This window comes from Sturnira hondurensis, unplaced genomic scaffold (genome assembly GCF_014824575.4).
Source record: "Sturnira hondurensis isolate 20B ecotype Veracruz unplaced genomic scaffold, ASM1482457v3 Scaffold0003681, whole genome shotgun sequence".
Classification (NCBI taxonomy): Eukaryota; Metazoa; Chordata; class Mammalia; order Chiroptera; family Phyllostomidae; genus Sturnira; species Sturnira hondurensis.
The window spans coordinates 7,086,581-7,099,472 of record NW_028076312.1 but is presented as its reverse complement, the minus strand read 5'-3'; the positions used below and the strand labels follow the sequence as shown (position 1 = coordinate 7,099,472).

At 48.1% G+C, this 12,892-nt stretch overlaps 1 protein-coding gene across 2 annotated transcripts in view; it reads left to right on the top strand.

The window, feature by feature from the left end:
* Positions 1–12,892, top strand: part of CSGALNACT1 (chondroitin sulfate N-acetylgalactosaminyltransferase 1) — a 319,616-nt gene that overhangs the window by 58,247 nt on the left and 248,477 nt on the right. Inside the window, exon 1 of one of the 2 annotated variants that reach the window (XM_037042128.1) lies at positions 1,869–1,978. The exons of the other annotated variant lie outside the window; for it this stretch is intronic. The gene's annotated coding sequence lies outside the window, so the exon portion shown is untranslated. Of the gene's footprint in view, positions 1–1,868; positions 1,979–12,892 lie in introns of those variants that run through there. 2 annotated transcript variants of the gene reach the window in all.

Genomic DNA, 12,892 nt, shown 5'->3' with positions numbered 1-12,892 from the left:
ACCTGTTTACAAGGAAGAAAATGAGGCCAGAGAGAGATTATGAAATACGTTCATGGTAACATAACTAGATAGTGGCAAAGTCAAGAAGCAGGTGAGACCCCTCCCATGCTAAAATTTTCTTATTGAAATTTTTCCCTTTTGTAAATGTTCAGGGATGAAATTGTCCAGAAACTTGAGTGGGAAAAATAATAGGAGTCCCAATTCTTATTTTTGAAATTAAGTTATTAGGACTTAAATTATTTCCAATTCTGTAGAAACTTGAAATTAAGGCAATGGTTTTAGGGGAAAAAAAAGTAGCAACGTACTTTGAAAGTGTGCTGAAGCAATGTTTCTATAGCTAGGCTTGCTTGGGACTTCCCGTCACTGTTCACAATGTTAGGTGATGTTAAAATGCTCAACTGCATAAGCACTCAACTGCAAAGCAAGACAGGGTACTATTTTGGCCCACAAGCTTCTCATGGTGTCTGGTCCCCCCGGGCTTGGCAGGTGGGAGGGGCTCGGGCTCTTTGCAGGCCTGGTGCCTCTGGGCACAGTATTTGCTGTACAGGCATCACAGCACAAACTCGGGGGGACTTTGTGGGTTTGTGCAATGGATTGTTTCAGAAAAAATCCCGTAAGTTGGTGCCTCCTTCTTCTTTTTATTAATGTGCTTTTTTAAAAGACAGTTGCCTGCAGTTGCTTAAGGGAGAACTGGGAATAGCTGAGCAACTACAGAAGGACTCAAAAGCACCCATGAAGGAAGCAATCCCTTCTGGTGCTTATTTGACATTAAGGAAACCCATTCCTTTCCTGTGCTAGAAGGCCTCTCGGACGCTCCAGGAGCTGTGGTGCAGAATGCAACACGTATAAATATAGTGCTTGTCTGCCCAGGGGACTTGCTGTGTCTGCCAGTCCTGGCTCCAGTCCCGAGTCATCAACGCCACAGTCTTTGTTATGTGCAGTTGTCTCTGTTTTGATTGTTTAACTTTTTGAAAAATTAATTAAGAGAGTTGACCTTTCTAAGGTTGGTCATTAAAGATAATTCAGTGATTTCTTTTGGCATGCAAGACTTGAAGTGGGGGCAGCTCTCTCTGCAAAACAAAAGCCGTCACACAAGTGTAGTCATTAATACTGTATTTACTGCATTTATGAGTAGTTGCCAATAGCATCATCAGTTTCTGGAACACTGTGTTCTGACTCTAGTTGGTTCATCTGTGGTATCTTTTAGCCAAAAGAAAGTGGGATGTTGTGAAAAGATCAGGTGAGTTTGGGAGCCAGTTGGATAGTTATTTCAAATGGCAAATTTACTTTTGCCTGATTAACTTAGTGATTAATGGTATATGGTTGTTCCTGGAAAAAGTTTGCAGTATAAAATATTTATTGAGAACCTCAGTCTGCAGGCTAACTTAGTTACAGAGTTCAAGGACAGGCAAGTGGCAAATGTCAGTCCCCTATAGTGCTTGGGGTTAGACGGGTGTCAAAGTCTGGGTGGTCAGGGCTGGGGCTGGTGTTGGGGCACAGTTGCATGGGCTGGTATCAAAACTGGTGATCACAGACAGGTAAGAACTGAAGACCTAAATGAGAGCAAGGACTCCCCATAGGAGAAAACAGCCCCAGGGAAAGCGTTGGATAGGGAGCTGACTCAGTAGGGCAAGCATCAGGTAAGGCATGCTCCAGGCTGAAGATGTGAGAGGAGACGGCATTAGTCATCACCCGTGGAGTCAAACAGAAAACCTTTAAATGCAAGGACTTAGTTACAAAAGTCTTTGGAAGATTTGAAAGCCAAATAGGGGACGATGAGGTCATCCAGCGATTTACCAATAGCAGGAAACCACTAACACCTCTGAGGCTGATGGAAAAAAAGAGAAGGAGGGTGGGGTGTTGCTGCCAGAGGCTAGGAGCTGAGTCTACACAGAAGCTCCCAGAAGCAGCTGGGACCATCAGGGAAGGCCTGTCTGGTGGGAGTGGAACCCTGTGGAAGACAAAGCCACTGCTGGAGGTACTATCCAAAGCAGAGAGTGCAAAGGGGAAAAAATGCTCTGCCTTCTTTCTCCTTCCTTTCTTTCTGTCTTCCAGCTAAACCTAGCTAGAGCTAGTTGGCAAGTGTGTCTGGAAAGGTAGTTTGCCTGGGGAGTGGGGTGAGGGGTTGGGGAAGTGGGGGGAAGGGCAGGGAGTGGATCAGATTGCACACGGGCAAACCATCAGCACAGGGGCACAAGTCTGGGGCTGGATTGGGGAGACTCCCTTGTGCTGACAGGAGGCCATAGGCTAATGGACCCCACTGGGGCATAGAGCCAGACTTCACAGAGGGGTAAAGAGCCTGGAACATTGGCCTTATCTGGTTTTCCAAGTCTGGTGCCCGAGAACCCTGCGTGTGTGTGGGGTGACTGGAGGCTCAGGCACACCCGGGGGAGGTGGTATCCTTTCCAGAATGCAGGCACTCCGTTAGAGTCCTACCCCGTGTGAAGGCTCAGCAGCTGGCCCCCGACCAAAACTCCCGGAAACCGCCCTGTGAGTGAGTGGTTGAAACTCTCTGGATGAGTGACGAAGAGTTCTGTGGCCGTGAGTAGTAATCTAAAGGAAAATTCTGTAGAGAAAGTGTTCTTTCATGCCTTTCTGCCCCGGACAGCTACAGAAGCAGCGCTTCTCTGAGTTACTCATATAACTTCTCAGCCATGAATTAGGGCATCTTCTGGTCTCTGCCCCCTTTCTGGTCACTCTATTTAGAAAGACTGTCATTTGTCATCATCCCTCTTGTTATCATGACCATCTCCGTTGTCATCATTCCAGAGATTGAATCCACTGTAGGTAGAACATCGTTTTTTTGTGGTGGAGAAGGGGTGAGCTCAGCTGAATTCAGCTGTTTGTCACCATGGTAATTATCATTTATGGAACCATTAATATATGCCAGGCCCTGTGCTTTCAGAAGAGTTGTGCTGGGGTTCTCAGTGTGACTCAGAATCACCTCCAGGGCTTGCTAAAATGCAGACAGCTCCTTCACTTGTGGCCTCCCACTCCGTTTCCGATGCAGCAGGTGTGGAGTGGGGCCTGGTGGTTTGCACCTCTCACCAGTTTCTGGTTGTCCTGATGCTGTTGGCCCTGGGCCCCACTTGGGGAGCCTCTGCCCTGGCGCCTTGGCCGTTCACAGAGGCAGGTGTTCTTATCTCCATCCTGCAGCCTGGGAACTGAGGCCTAACGAGGTCACCCAACTAGGTAAAGGCACATGGCTGAGAGGCAGCAGTGGAGGTCATTGGTGATTCAGCTGTTGGTGTCCTCCCCGGCCTGACAGTCTTGGCCAGGCCGGGACCATCGGCAGGACCCACAGCTGCCATTGTCAGTGGGCCAGACCATTAGACGCCTGTGGAATTTGTGTTTGGTCATACAAATTTCTTTCTTAAATTTTATTCTCTGGTGAAAATAAATTAGTGAGTTATTATTTTTTAATTGGGTCCTGTTTATATTGGTTTGAGGATTTCCCCCTTTTGGCACAAACGCCCCTGCTGGCCGAGGCTGGTGTGTGCTGTCTGAGGCCGTGAGCCCCCACTCTGGGCATTTGGAGAGGGAGCCCCCGCAGGGCCAGCCAACCGCTGTGCCAGGACCCCCCGGAGGTTTGGTGGGGCACCTGGGACCCAGCGCCTGCGCTGTTGGGCGTTTGCCACCATGCCAGACCTCTCCTTCTACCCCGGTGCGTGGCCTGTTGCCTGCATTTTGTTTCACAGTAAACCAGGGATGCATTGAATAAGATCGGCCCCCACGTTGATGGATGTGTGACCCTCCTTAGTGACTGTGGCAGCGTCGTGGGTCCCTTAGCCCTGCTCCCTGACCCCTCACCAGCACACTTGCCTCTTTTCCCAAGTCGTCCATCGAACCAAACGGCCCATAGGAAGACCCAGGGCTTGATGAAAAGGGTTCAGTAGTATGCATAACACACCACCTCCTTCCCTTCTAGATTTCAGCCACATATTAATTATTAATTCAGAGTATCTTTATTTTTTCATCTGCACACTGCAAATGTGAACTCCAGCCATGTATTTTTAAACAGCGCCATTCTGATCAAGCAAATTTGAATATCTCATGTAGGTTATTACAAGTGGGCTTTGCTTGTAAAGGAAAAGGCTATTTTACATATGGTTTCTGTTTTCCATCTTGGCAAACTGTAGCCAAATCCTGAGTTAGGAGAACTGTGAGCCGCTTGCTATTGATTAGTTGTCGTTATCACACTTGCGGTGGCTCCCACCAGGTCTCCTTCGCAGAAATAGTGAGTTCAGACCCAAAGTAGAGAAATCTGTGTCCTGGGCCCTGGATTAGACTAGAAAAATTGATGCATTTATAAAAATATAGATCTCTGGATAATAAAGATTTAAAAACAGCATTACCTGGCTATAGATGCAGTTGGTGCTCTCATGTGGAAAGACAAGATGTAAAGTCATATTTTCTGTTAGTTTACACATTGATTCCAAAAGTACTCATATATTAATTACCCAATCCAGGAAACCTGTTAGAAAATAACTGCTTGTGACCTTTTTTTAAAACACAGTTTTCAGGCTCTGGTAAACTTGTACCTGTAGCACTCTAAAATATAGTTTTGTATTTTATATAATAGATTAAAAAATAGGAAATTCTCTCCATATTTCTTCTAGAATTTTTACAGAGAAGCCAGAGTCTGCTATGGTCTTGTGCACCAGTCGTTTGTTGCTGGGCGGCAAACCTTCCCCGCAGTGGATCAAAGCCGCAACAGTCACTTACTGAATCCACAAGTAGGGAGTTTGGTCAGAGCTTGGCATGGGAGACGTGCACGTTCTGTACATTCGCCGAGTGGTTCAGCAGAAGGACGGAAGGGTCAGGGGGATGGGAGGGCAGGGGGGGCGGGCTAGAGAGTCCTCTTCCCACATGGCCATGCACATGGCTGGGGAGTTGGCACTGGCTGTAGACTGGGAGCTCGATGGGGGCTGAGGGCCAGGAGCCTTGGCTCCTCTCCACGCGAGACACCCCAGGACGTGCCTGTGCTTCCTCAGACCATGGCAGCTGGGCTCTAAGAGTGATCACCCGAGAGAAGCAGGTGGCAAGCTATGATGTGGTCTCCATGAGGGCCTCGGCAGTCTCATGGCATTACTTCTGCTGGGCTCTGTTGGTGGGCCAATGCCGAAGGGCTAGGGACTGTGGACTGTCCCTGTTGATGAGGGAACTGCCAAAGAATTTGACATGTTTTAGAACTGCCGCACCCTAATAGGAGCTTCTGATGAACTTTTAACAGTGGCTTCTAAATGAAAGACTTGATCACTTGTTGACAGAGTGAGGCTGCACTGCTCCCCATAAATCACGTGGCCCGTTGGAGTCTGTCTCGGCCCATCCACTAGGCGTGCGCTGAGTGGAACAGTGTTCTCGAGGTCTGCAGAGCAGTGGGCCGGGTGAGCTGGCTGGGCGAGGGCAGTCCTGCTGGAATGGGAGGGAGGGAGTCAGGCTGCAGGGCCACCAGGAGAGGTTTAATCATGATGATGAGGTGAAGACTGTTGGGAACTGCCCTGCCTGGTTTCAGGAATTGTAACTGCCTCCTGTGGCTAAGTGAGCAACCTCTGGATTTCGGGCTACAGGAGACAAAGCTTGTCTCTGGTAGCAAGTACTGCTTCTGCTTCTTCTCCTGCCCCCAAAGCATGGTGCCGACCCCCAAAGCATGGTTGATATTCATGGTGGATACGACCCCTCAGAGAGGGACAACGTAGGCCAGACACGATCACTTGGGAGGCCATGATGGAAGGACCTGGGGGTGGGGGTGGGGTGGGGGTGGCTACGACAAAGAGGGGGCGATGGACCCTCGTCCCCCCAGCTATTGTGACAAAACCGAAGTTCTGTCTGGGAGAAGTGCTGCCTGGCTCTAATCCACTTAAGCCTAAAACCCTGTGAAGGAGAAGGTGGTGCAGCTCTGTGCTGGAAAGGGCGGGTATCGGGGTAAATCAGGCCTAAGAAAGAATATGTAAAAATCCTGTGAAACTTGCTTTGTTTAGAATACTCTCATTTAAATGATAAGTGTCCAAGCAAGAAGTTTGTTCATCAAAGTTTTATGGCTCTTTAGCTATCTGACCCTGACTGAGAATAAGCCCTCATAGTTCTCTGAATGCTATCTATTGTTTAATCCTTACCTGTATTCTTGTGCAAATGAACCCAATAAAAGCCCCTTGAGCAGGGGGCTCTGGGCCCTCCCCCTTTGAGGGATAGGCCACCTTTCCTCCCCAAGCAGATCATGTCTTGGTAGTGTTTACTTTCACCTGTGGCATGGGGCGGGGCGGGGGGGGGGGGGTGGGCTTGCTTTGTGGATGAAGTTGCCCCCACAGGAGACACTAGGTACAGGCAGTGCTATCAAAATGCTTGGTGGAGACGCAAAGAGAGAAAGGGCAGTGACAAGAGGCCGACACCAGCCAGCCAGCGTTTCCTTTTCCTTTTTCAAGGATAGGAGAGTTCATAGGGTGAAGGAAAGGAGCCAATGCAAACTGTAAGGCAGTGTTTTCCCCATTCACCTGTGTGACTTAGTTTTTCTTCTAGATTTTCTTAAGCGCAGGGATGATGGCCCAGTTTTGTACATACAGGCGCATTAAAAGTCTGCTGCAGAACAGAGGAATCCCGCCGGTAGAAGAGCATGGTACTCGGGGACCCTCACTACCTGTGCTGGCCTCCCTCCCTCCAGAGTGTGGCCTTTGCCTGTCATTTTGTTTCACAAGAGACCACAAGGAGTTTAAATGAAAATCTCCCACACTGATGGATGCCGTGGTCACCCCCAGTGACCTTCACTGGAATTCATAGTGAGTTCTCTTACCCTGACCTTAAACACCTCAACAAGAAACTAACCAAATTATTCACTGAAGTGAAACGACCCATAGGCAGACCCGTGGATTGGGGGCTCCAAGAAGCCCCCAGGGACCAAAACAGTATCTGTCAGAGCATCATTTTCTCTCAGGGTGTCAACTCGTTATCTATAAAACGGAGCGTGAACACCTGCTTCAGAGGGAGGTTGTGAGTGAGGAGGGATTGATCACTTGTATGAGCGCTTTCCAAACGGTCACAGCTGTGATCTGCAGAGCCTGTACTAATGTGAGGAACTGATGACTGGTATTCCTGGAGGCCACTGTGGGTGGCCTCTACATTTTAGTAGACATCTAACTCGTTCTCCGAGGGCCATAGAGCATCTGCTTCCATCAGCTTTCCATTTTTCGACTTCTCTAAGAAATTGGCATGGCAATGTCAGCCATTGAAAAGTTGCAGTGAGTTTTTGCTTCATGATCTACAGTGGTGATGGACACAGTAATACCTGTACCCTGCGTATAGTCTTTTCTCTAAGGAGTAAAAACCACCGACTGGAGTAAATAATGGGAGAAGGGTGCTTTATCATTGGAACGGCATGTCTTTAGAAGTCAGATTTTCTTCGACACGTGAGAATTGGCCGAAGACATTTCCAAAGTCACTCCCATTGTTACAGAAAACAACTCAGCCACTTTTGGGTGTACTGAGTGGAACTTTATTTATGCACGTGGACCCAGAGGAGGCAGTCTCCAAATTCTGGGCCCCGAGCTCGGGCAGGGGCTTATTTATATAGTGTGGCATGTGGAAGCGATTTTACTAAGCCTATGTGGCAGAAGCAGGTTTATAGAAGCAAGAAAGCAGGGCTGCTGAGAAAGCAGGGCTGTTGATAGGGTCATACAATGTTCTTTTGTTCTTACTTCTTAGTTACTTAGTTGCTCACCCTTCCTTATCTAGTGGCTCAGCAAAGGGACTGTGTCCTTCTGACTTGTCTGGGCTTGGCTAGGCAGGTCTCCTGCTACACTATTAGCGTGGTAATGGTCCGAGGCACACACCATGTAGATAGTAATACAATCCAGTTTATAATTTGTGCTAATTAACTGCTAGAGAAAAAGAATTTCAGCTTTAGTTCATTTCATTTTCCAGTGACTTGCACGTCTGTATGGCATGAGACACCAGATCATTGTTGCAATGTGCATACGTGTGATGTTTTTCAGTAAGGCATCTCTTTCCGGTCAACTGCGGCCTTTCCAAACCAAAACTTTTAATGGGGACAAAGGGTGAGACGTGAGTTGTGCATTTATTTCCTAAGTGTTTCTGCTCGGCAGAGGAAGAGCGTGGGTTGAAGCGATCACAGGTGGAGATCGACACTGGAGTGTTTGGCACCAAGCTCGGGGGTGGTCTGAGGCCTCAGTGACATCCGCTTCCTTCGGTAGAGTGCAAGTCACAAGTACAGTCCTAATTTCCTAGTGTGCGCGCCTCTGTGTTCTATAAGATCCTGTCCCTGATAGGAATTTCTGTGTCGGGCATGAGAGGCAGACGTATGTGGCCAAGTTGGAAGTGGAGTCAGTGAAGGGAGAGACGTGACTAACTGGACTAACCGCGGGCCCCGACTCTAGTCCCACCACCACAGTGACCCCTGTCGTTTACCTAGGGTGTTAGTGGCCTGACGCTGTCCCTCTCTGGGATTGCCACTTCCCCAGTGTCCTTGCCCAGGCCAGCTTGTTCTTTCTGTGCCAACTCGGGGGGAGGGAGAGGTGGTGAACAGCCACCGTCTGCAGAGGAGCCTGAGCTCTGTGTGGCCCGTTTCTGTGGGAACCAAGCGTTCAGAAGACTGCACATTTGTTTGGGCTTTTGCTGTCACGTCCATGTGGGGGACACCCCTTCTGGGTGTGGTCTGGGTGGCAGGCAGGCATTCACCCTGGCTGGTCACAGGTACGCCTCCTAGAATAGCCCCCTGGAACTTTGAAACTTTAAACTTCTTTTTAGACTTTATTTATTTATTTTTAGAGAGAGGGGGAGGGAGGGAGAAAGAGAAGAAGAGAAACATCAACTGAGAGAGAAAACATTGTACACGTCCCAGCGTAGGACCAAACCTGGAACCCAGGCATGCGCCCTGATCAGGAATTGAACTGGCGACCTTTCACTTTGTGGGGACAATACCCAACCCACTGAGCCACACCGGTCAGGGCAGGAATCTCAGCTCTGGAGCGAGCAGTTCACAGAGGAAAGATGAGTGGATCTGTCTGTGGCCGTGGTGGCGGCATTCCTGTGGGCTGCCTCGATGCCCAGTGGGCCCCTCCTGTGGATAAAGCGAGAGTGAGCTTTTGTTAGTCTGATTTTTTTCTCTTAAACTGCAGGTGTTGGATTTAGCCCTGTTATCAAGCCCTGACTGACATAGATAGAGACCCCCTCCCCTGGGTGGCTTCTGGGTTGCCATTGGTTTCACACTCTCATTTCTGGGGCATTCTTGTGGGTCTTCTCCTGCCCTGGGTGGAGCAGGAAACAGCATTGAAACTTCCTCCGTTAGCCCAGGTTGGTTTACCGAGGAGGAGAACCGGGGTCCTCTTGCCTTTGTTGTGCATGGCTAACGGGTGTCATCACCTTGGTCTCTACCTTTGCAGGACACTTTGCTTGAGCATGTGTGCACCTGATCCTTTTGATGTCTGCATACAGCTAAATACTACTATCCAAGTAGTATGGGTGGTCAAACAGTTTCAGTGAAGCTGAGTGGTGTGGTTGTAGAGCTGTTAACTGGCAGAAAGAGGACTTGAGCCCTGACATATCTCTCGGATACATCAGAGTTAGCCTTGTCATGAAACATCCTTCATTGAGAGATCACACCTATCATATTGAGAAATCTCAGCTACCGAGAATTGCGGATGAGGAATGTTTGAGTAAGAAGAGTTACCAGCTGATGTCATCACCACAAACAGTCTTGTTCTGAGTTCCCTGGGGGCGTGTGGGTCATGCTAGGTCCCATTGCCTGGGAAGGTGAGGGGCTGGTAGGCTGAACACCTTCTCTCTCTCTTCTCCATTTGAAACAGCACTGGGCTCTGCAAAGGTGATGGTCAAGGACCAGCCAGGATCCACACCCAGGCCCGCGCCTCTGGTCCCAACCCATTGGCAGCTCGTTCAGTCCCACGGGACAGCGTGATGGGTCAGCTCCCAAAAGGCAGTTCACTTTGAAGCTGCTCTTTCTATAGAGCTATTTGACACTGAGAACTAGTTAATATTAATTAGGATCATCCCAAAATAACTCCCCCCTTTTTCTCAAATAATACATGCTAATTGCAGAGAGATTAGGAAATACAAATAAAAAAAGTAAAGAAAAATTAGAAAATACAAATAAACAAAAGAAAATAAAGAAAAAGTCTCATCTTGCCATTTGGAAATAACTACTTTAAACATATATTTTCCAGACCTTCTTTCTATTTAAAGTTTTACTACTTTGTATTAGGTGTAGTTCTTAGCATGTTTCAAACCTAATCTCATCAAGTTCTTCCCAATTTGCAAGGTATGGTAATCCTTATTTTATAGGAAAAGGAACTTGGGCTTAAAGGGGCCTGTCTAATTTCAAAGGTTGTGCTTTTACATAAATGTACGTGTAATAAACGTGTGGCTGTTAGATGAATACTTACCGAGCACTGCCTCCAAAGCTCGCTCATGCTGGGCTGCAGTAGAAGTGTGTGAGCTGGGATGTGCCCAGGTTTTGTGGGGCCCGATGCTTAGGCAATTTTGGTTTTCTTTTTAAGAAAAAAAAAAATACCACTTTGAGTTACAGAATTAGATACAAACGTGCATATTTATAATGAGAAAAGCAATCACAAGAAATCACCGATGCTTTGGAGAGTCAAGCCCCCCTTTTCCTTGTGAGCTCTCCTTCGGCAGTTGACCGGAAAAGCTAACCCGGTAAGGCTTCCAGGTGGGACCCTGGCCTTCCCTCCTGCCCAGGACGCTCTGCCCTCCCAGGGCTGGTGTCAGGGAGGGGCCTTGCTGCTTAAGCTTCATTGTCTTCCCAGGCTTAGCAGGAGACAGTGCACCAGGGAGACCCAGGGTCCCAGGGCTGTGGCAAGGGGAGGAGAGCTCATGGGGGCTGTGGAGCGTCACCCCAGCAGGAGTGACACGGAATTCTTGTTTTGTTTCAAGACGCTATAAATGTTTGCTGGCATTTTCTTCTCATAGTTTTGTGGTTCCATGTCTTGTCTTTGTTATATCTTATTTATTATTATTATTTCCCCCAAATCTTAACCAGTTGCTTTAATACTATTTGTTTGCAGTTTTTTTGTGTTCAGTTCTAGGTAGTTATTTTTATTTTTCATATAAAAGGGATCTTATATCCTCCCCCAAACTCTTTTCTAACTGGCTCTGGTTGGTCTGTATAAAGGCCTTACAAAAAAGAATTTGACATATTACGAAATTCTTAGTAATTCTAATAGTTTTTCAATTTTCAGACCTTCAGATCTTCATGACCTGATCAGGCAGGATTACCGATCAGAATGATTGTGATTGACCAAAGTAGGGTAGAGGTCAGGATGCACAGAGCTGGTAGCATTTATCATAAATCATTGCAGGCCTGACCGAGTGTGAATCGCATGGCAGAGATTGAACTACAGCACCGTTCCAATCACATATCCTGATCTGACATTTAGCTCGGTTACAGTCCTGCGACAGAGCACGGCTGTCTGTTAGTTACCCCGTCCCTCCCGTCTCTCACGGGAAGTCAGTTTCCCCAGGGTTGTTTAAAGGGATGCTGTGCTCAGGGTGAACTTGGCCTACCACCTGCTCTTTGCTGAATAAAGGGCTGCAGCACACTGAGCCAGGTGGCGATAAGCACAGATTTTAGGGGTTTGTTGAACAGTTGTGTGTTGCTGGGTGTCCATACTGGTGGGGCTCCCACTGCAGCACCCCGCCTTCAGATGCACCACAGGACCGGGTTACCCCTTATCTGTGCCTACTGGAAAGGCAGACAGGCCTGTCCCAGATGAGCAGCTTCCCTCAGGCTGTGCTGTGTCATGGCCCCGGCTTGCGTGGAGGTGAGTAACCCGAGACGTGTATCATCTGTGACTTACTTGTGATTTAGATGGATTTTTCTTGAACATTGTTTCACACGGAAACACCATGATCTGTGGGTTTTACACCCCTGTGTGGTTAGTGAGTTCTGTTCTTCAAGAGAACCTGCAGGGGGAGGCTGCAAGTCCCAGGGGTGTGGCAGTACCTGGGGTCGACTGGGGTAATCTTAGATCTTACAGGTGCAGTATGTGGCAAAGGGAAGTGCCCCAAGTGGGGTGGGGGTGGGGGGATTTGGGGAACCTTCTGTTTGGGAAGTGCTGGGAGCCATTTAATTTCTAATTAAGAAGAGCCCCCAGGAAGGGAAGTTAGCTTGCCAGCTCATTAGCAGACTTGCTGGCCTGGTGGCCAAACGCAGGGAGAGGAAAGACATCCTGCCTCTAACAGTTGCTGGGCCCGGGGCAGGAATACACACGAAGGCCTCCACCCCATGTTTCTAAATAAATACTTCATTAAAAACTTTGTTTCAGTTATAGTTCACATTCAATATTATTCTGTGTTGGTTTCAGATGTACACTGTAGTGCTTATTTCAAGTGCCCACTCGGCCCCGCACGTAGTTATCACAGTTATCATTGACTGCGTTCCCGGTGCTGTACTTCACGTCCCCATGACCACTCTGTAACCGCCAGTTTGTGCTTCTCAGTCCCTCACCCTGTCCACCCCCCCCCCCCAGCCCTCCTCCCCTCTGCAGGCCATCGATCCGTTTTCTGTATCTATGAGTCTGTTTCTATTTCATCCATTTTGTTAATTTTGTTCTTTAGATCCCACATATAGTAAAATCATACGGTATTTGTCCTTCTCTGTCTGGCTTATTTCACTTAGCATAATAACCCCCCCAAACTAAATAAGTATTTCAAAGTCATAAGTCAACCTTTGCATGAATCCAGTTCTATCCTCCTGTCTTGATAAATACACCTTCCTGTCATCCTGGATGGCCAGATTCAAATTTAGAATTCCCAGACTCCTCAAGTTTCTGTCTAAAATCTCCCTGTGGTACGTATAGACATCCCAGGCCCCAGGCCCCAAGTCTGGCCACACCCTCTGCAAACAGCC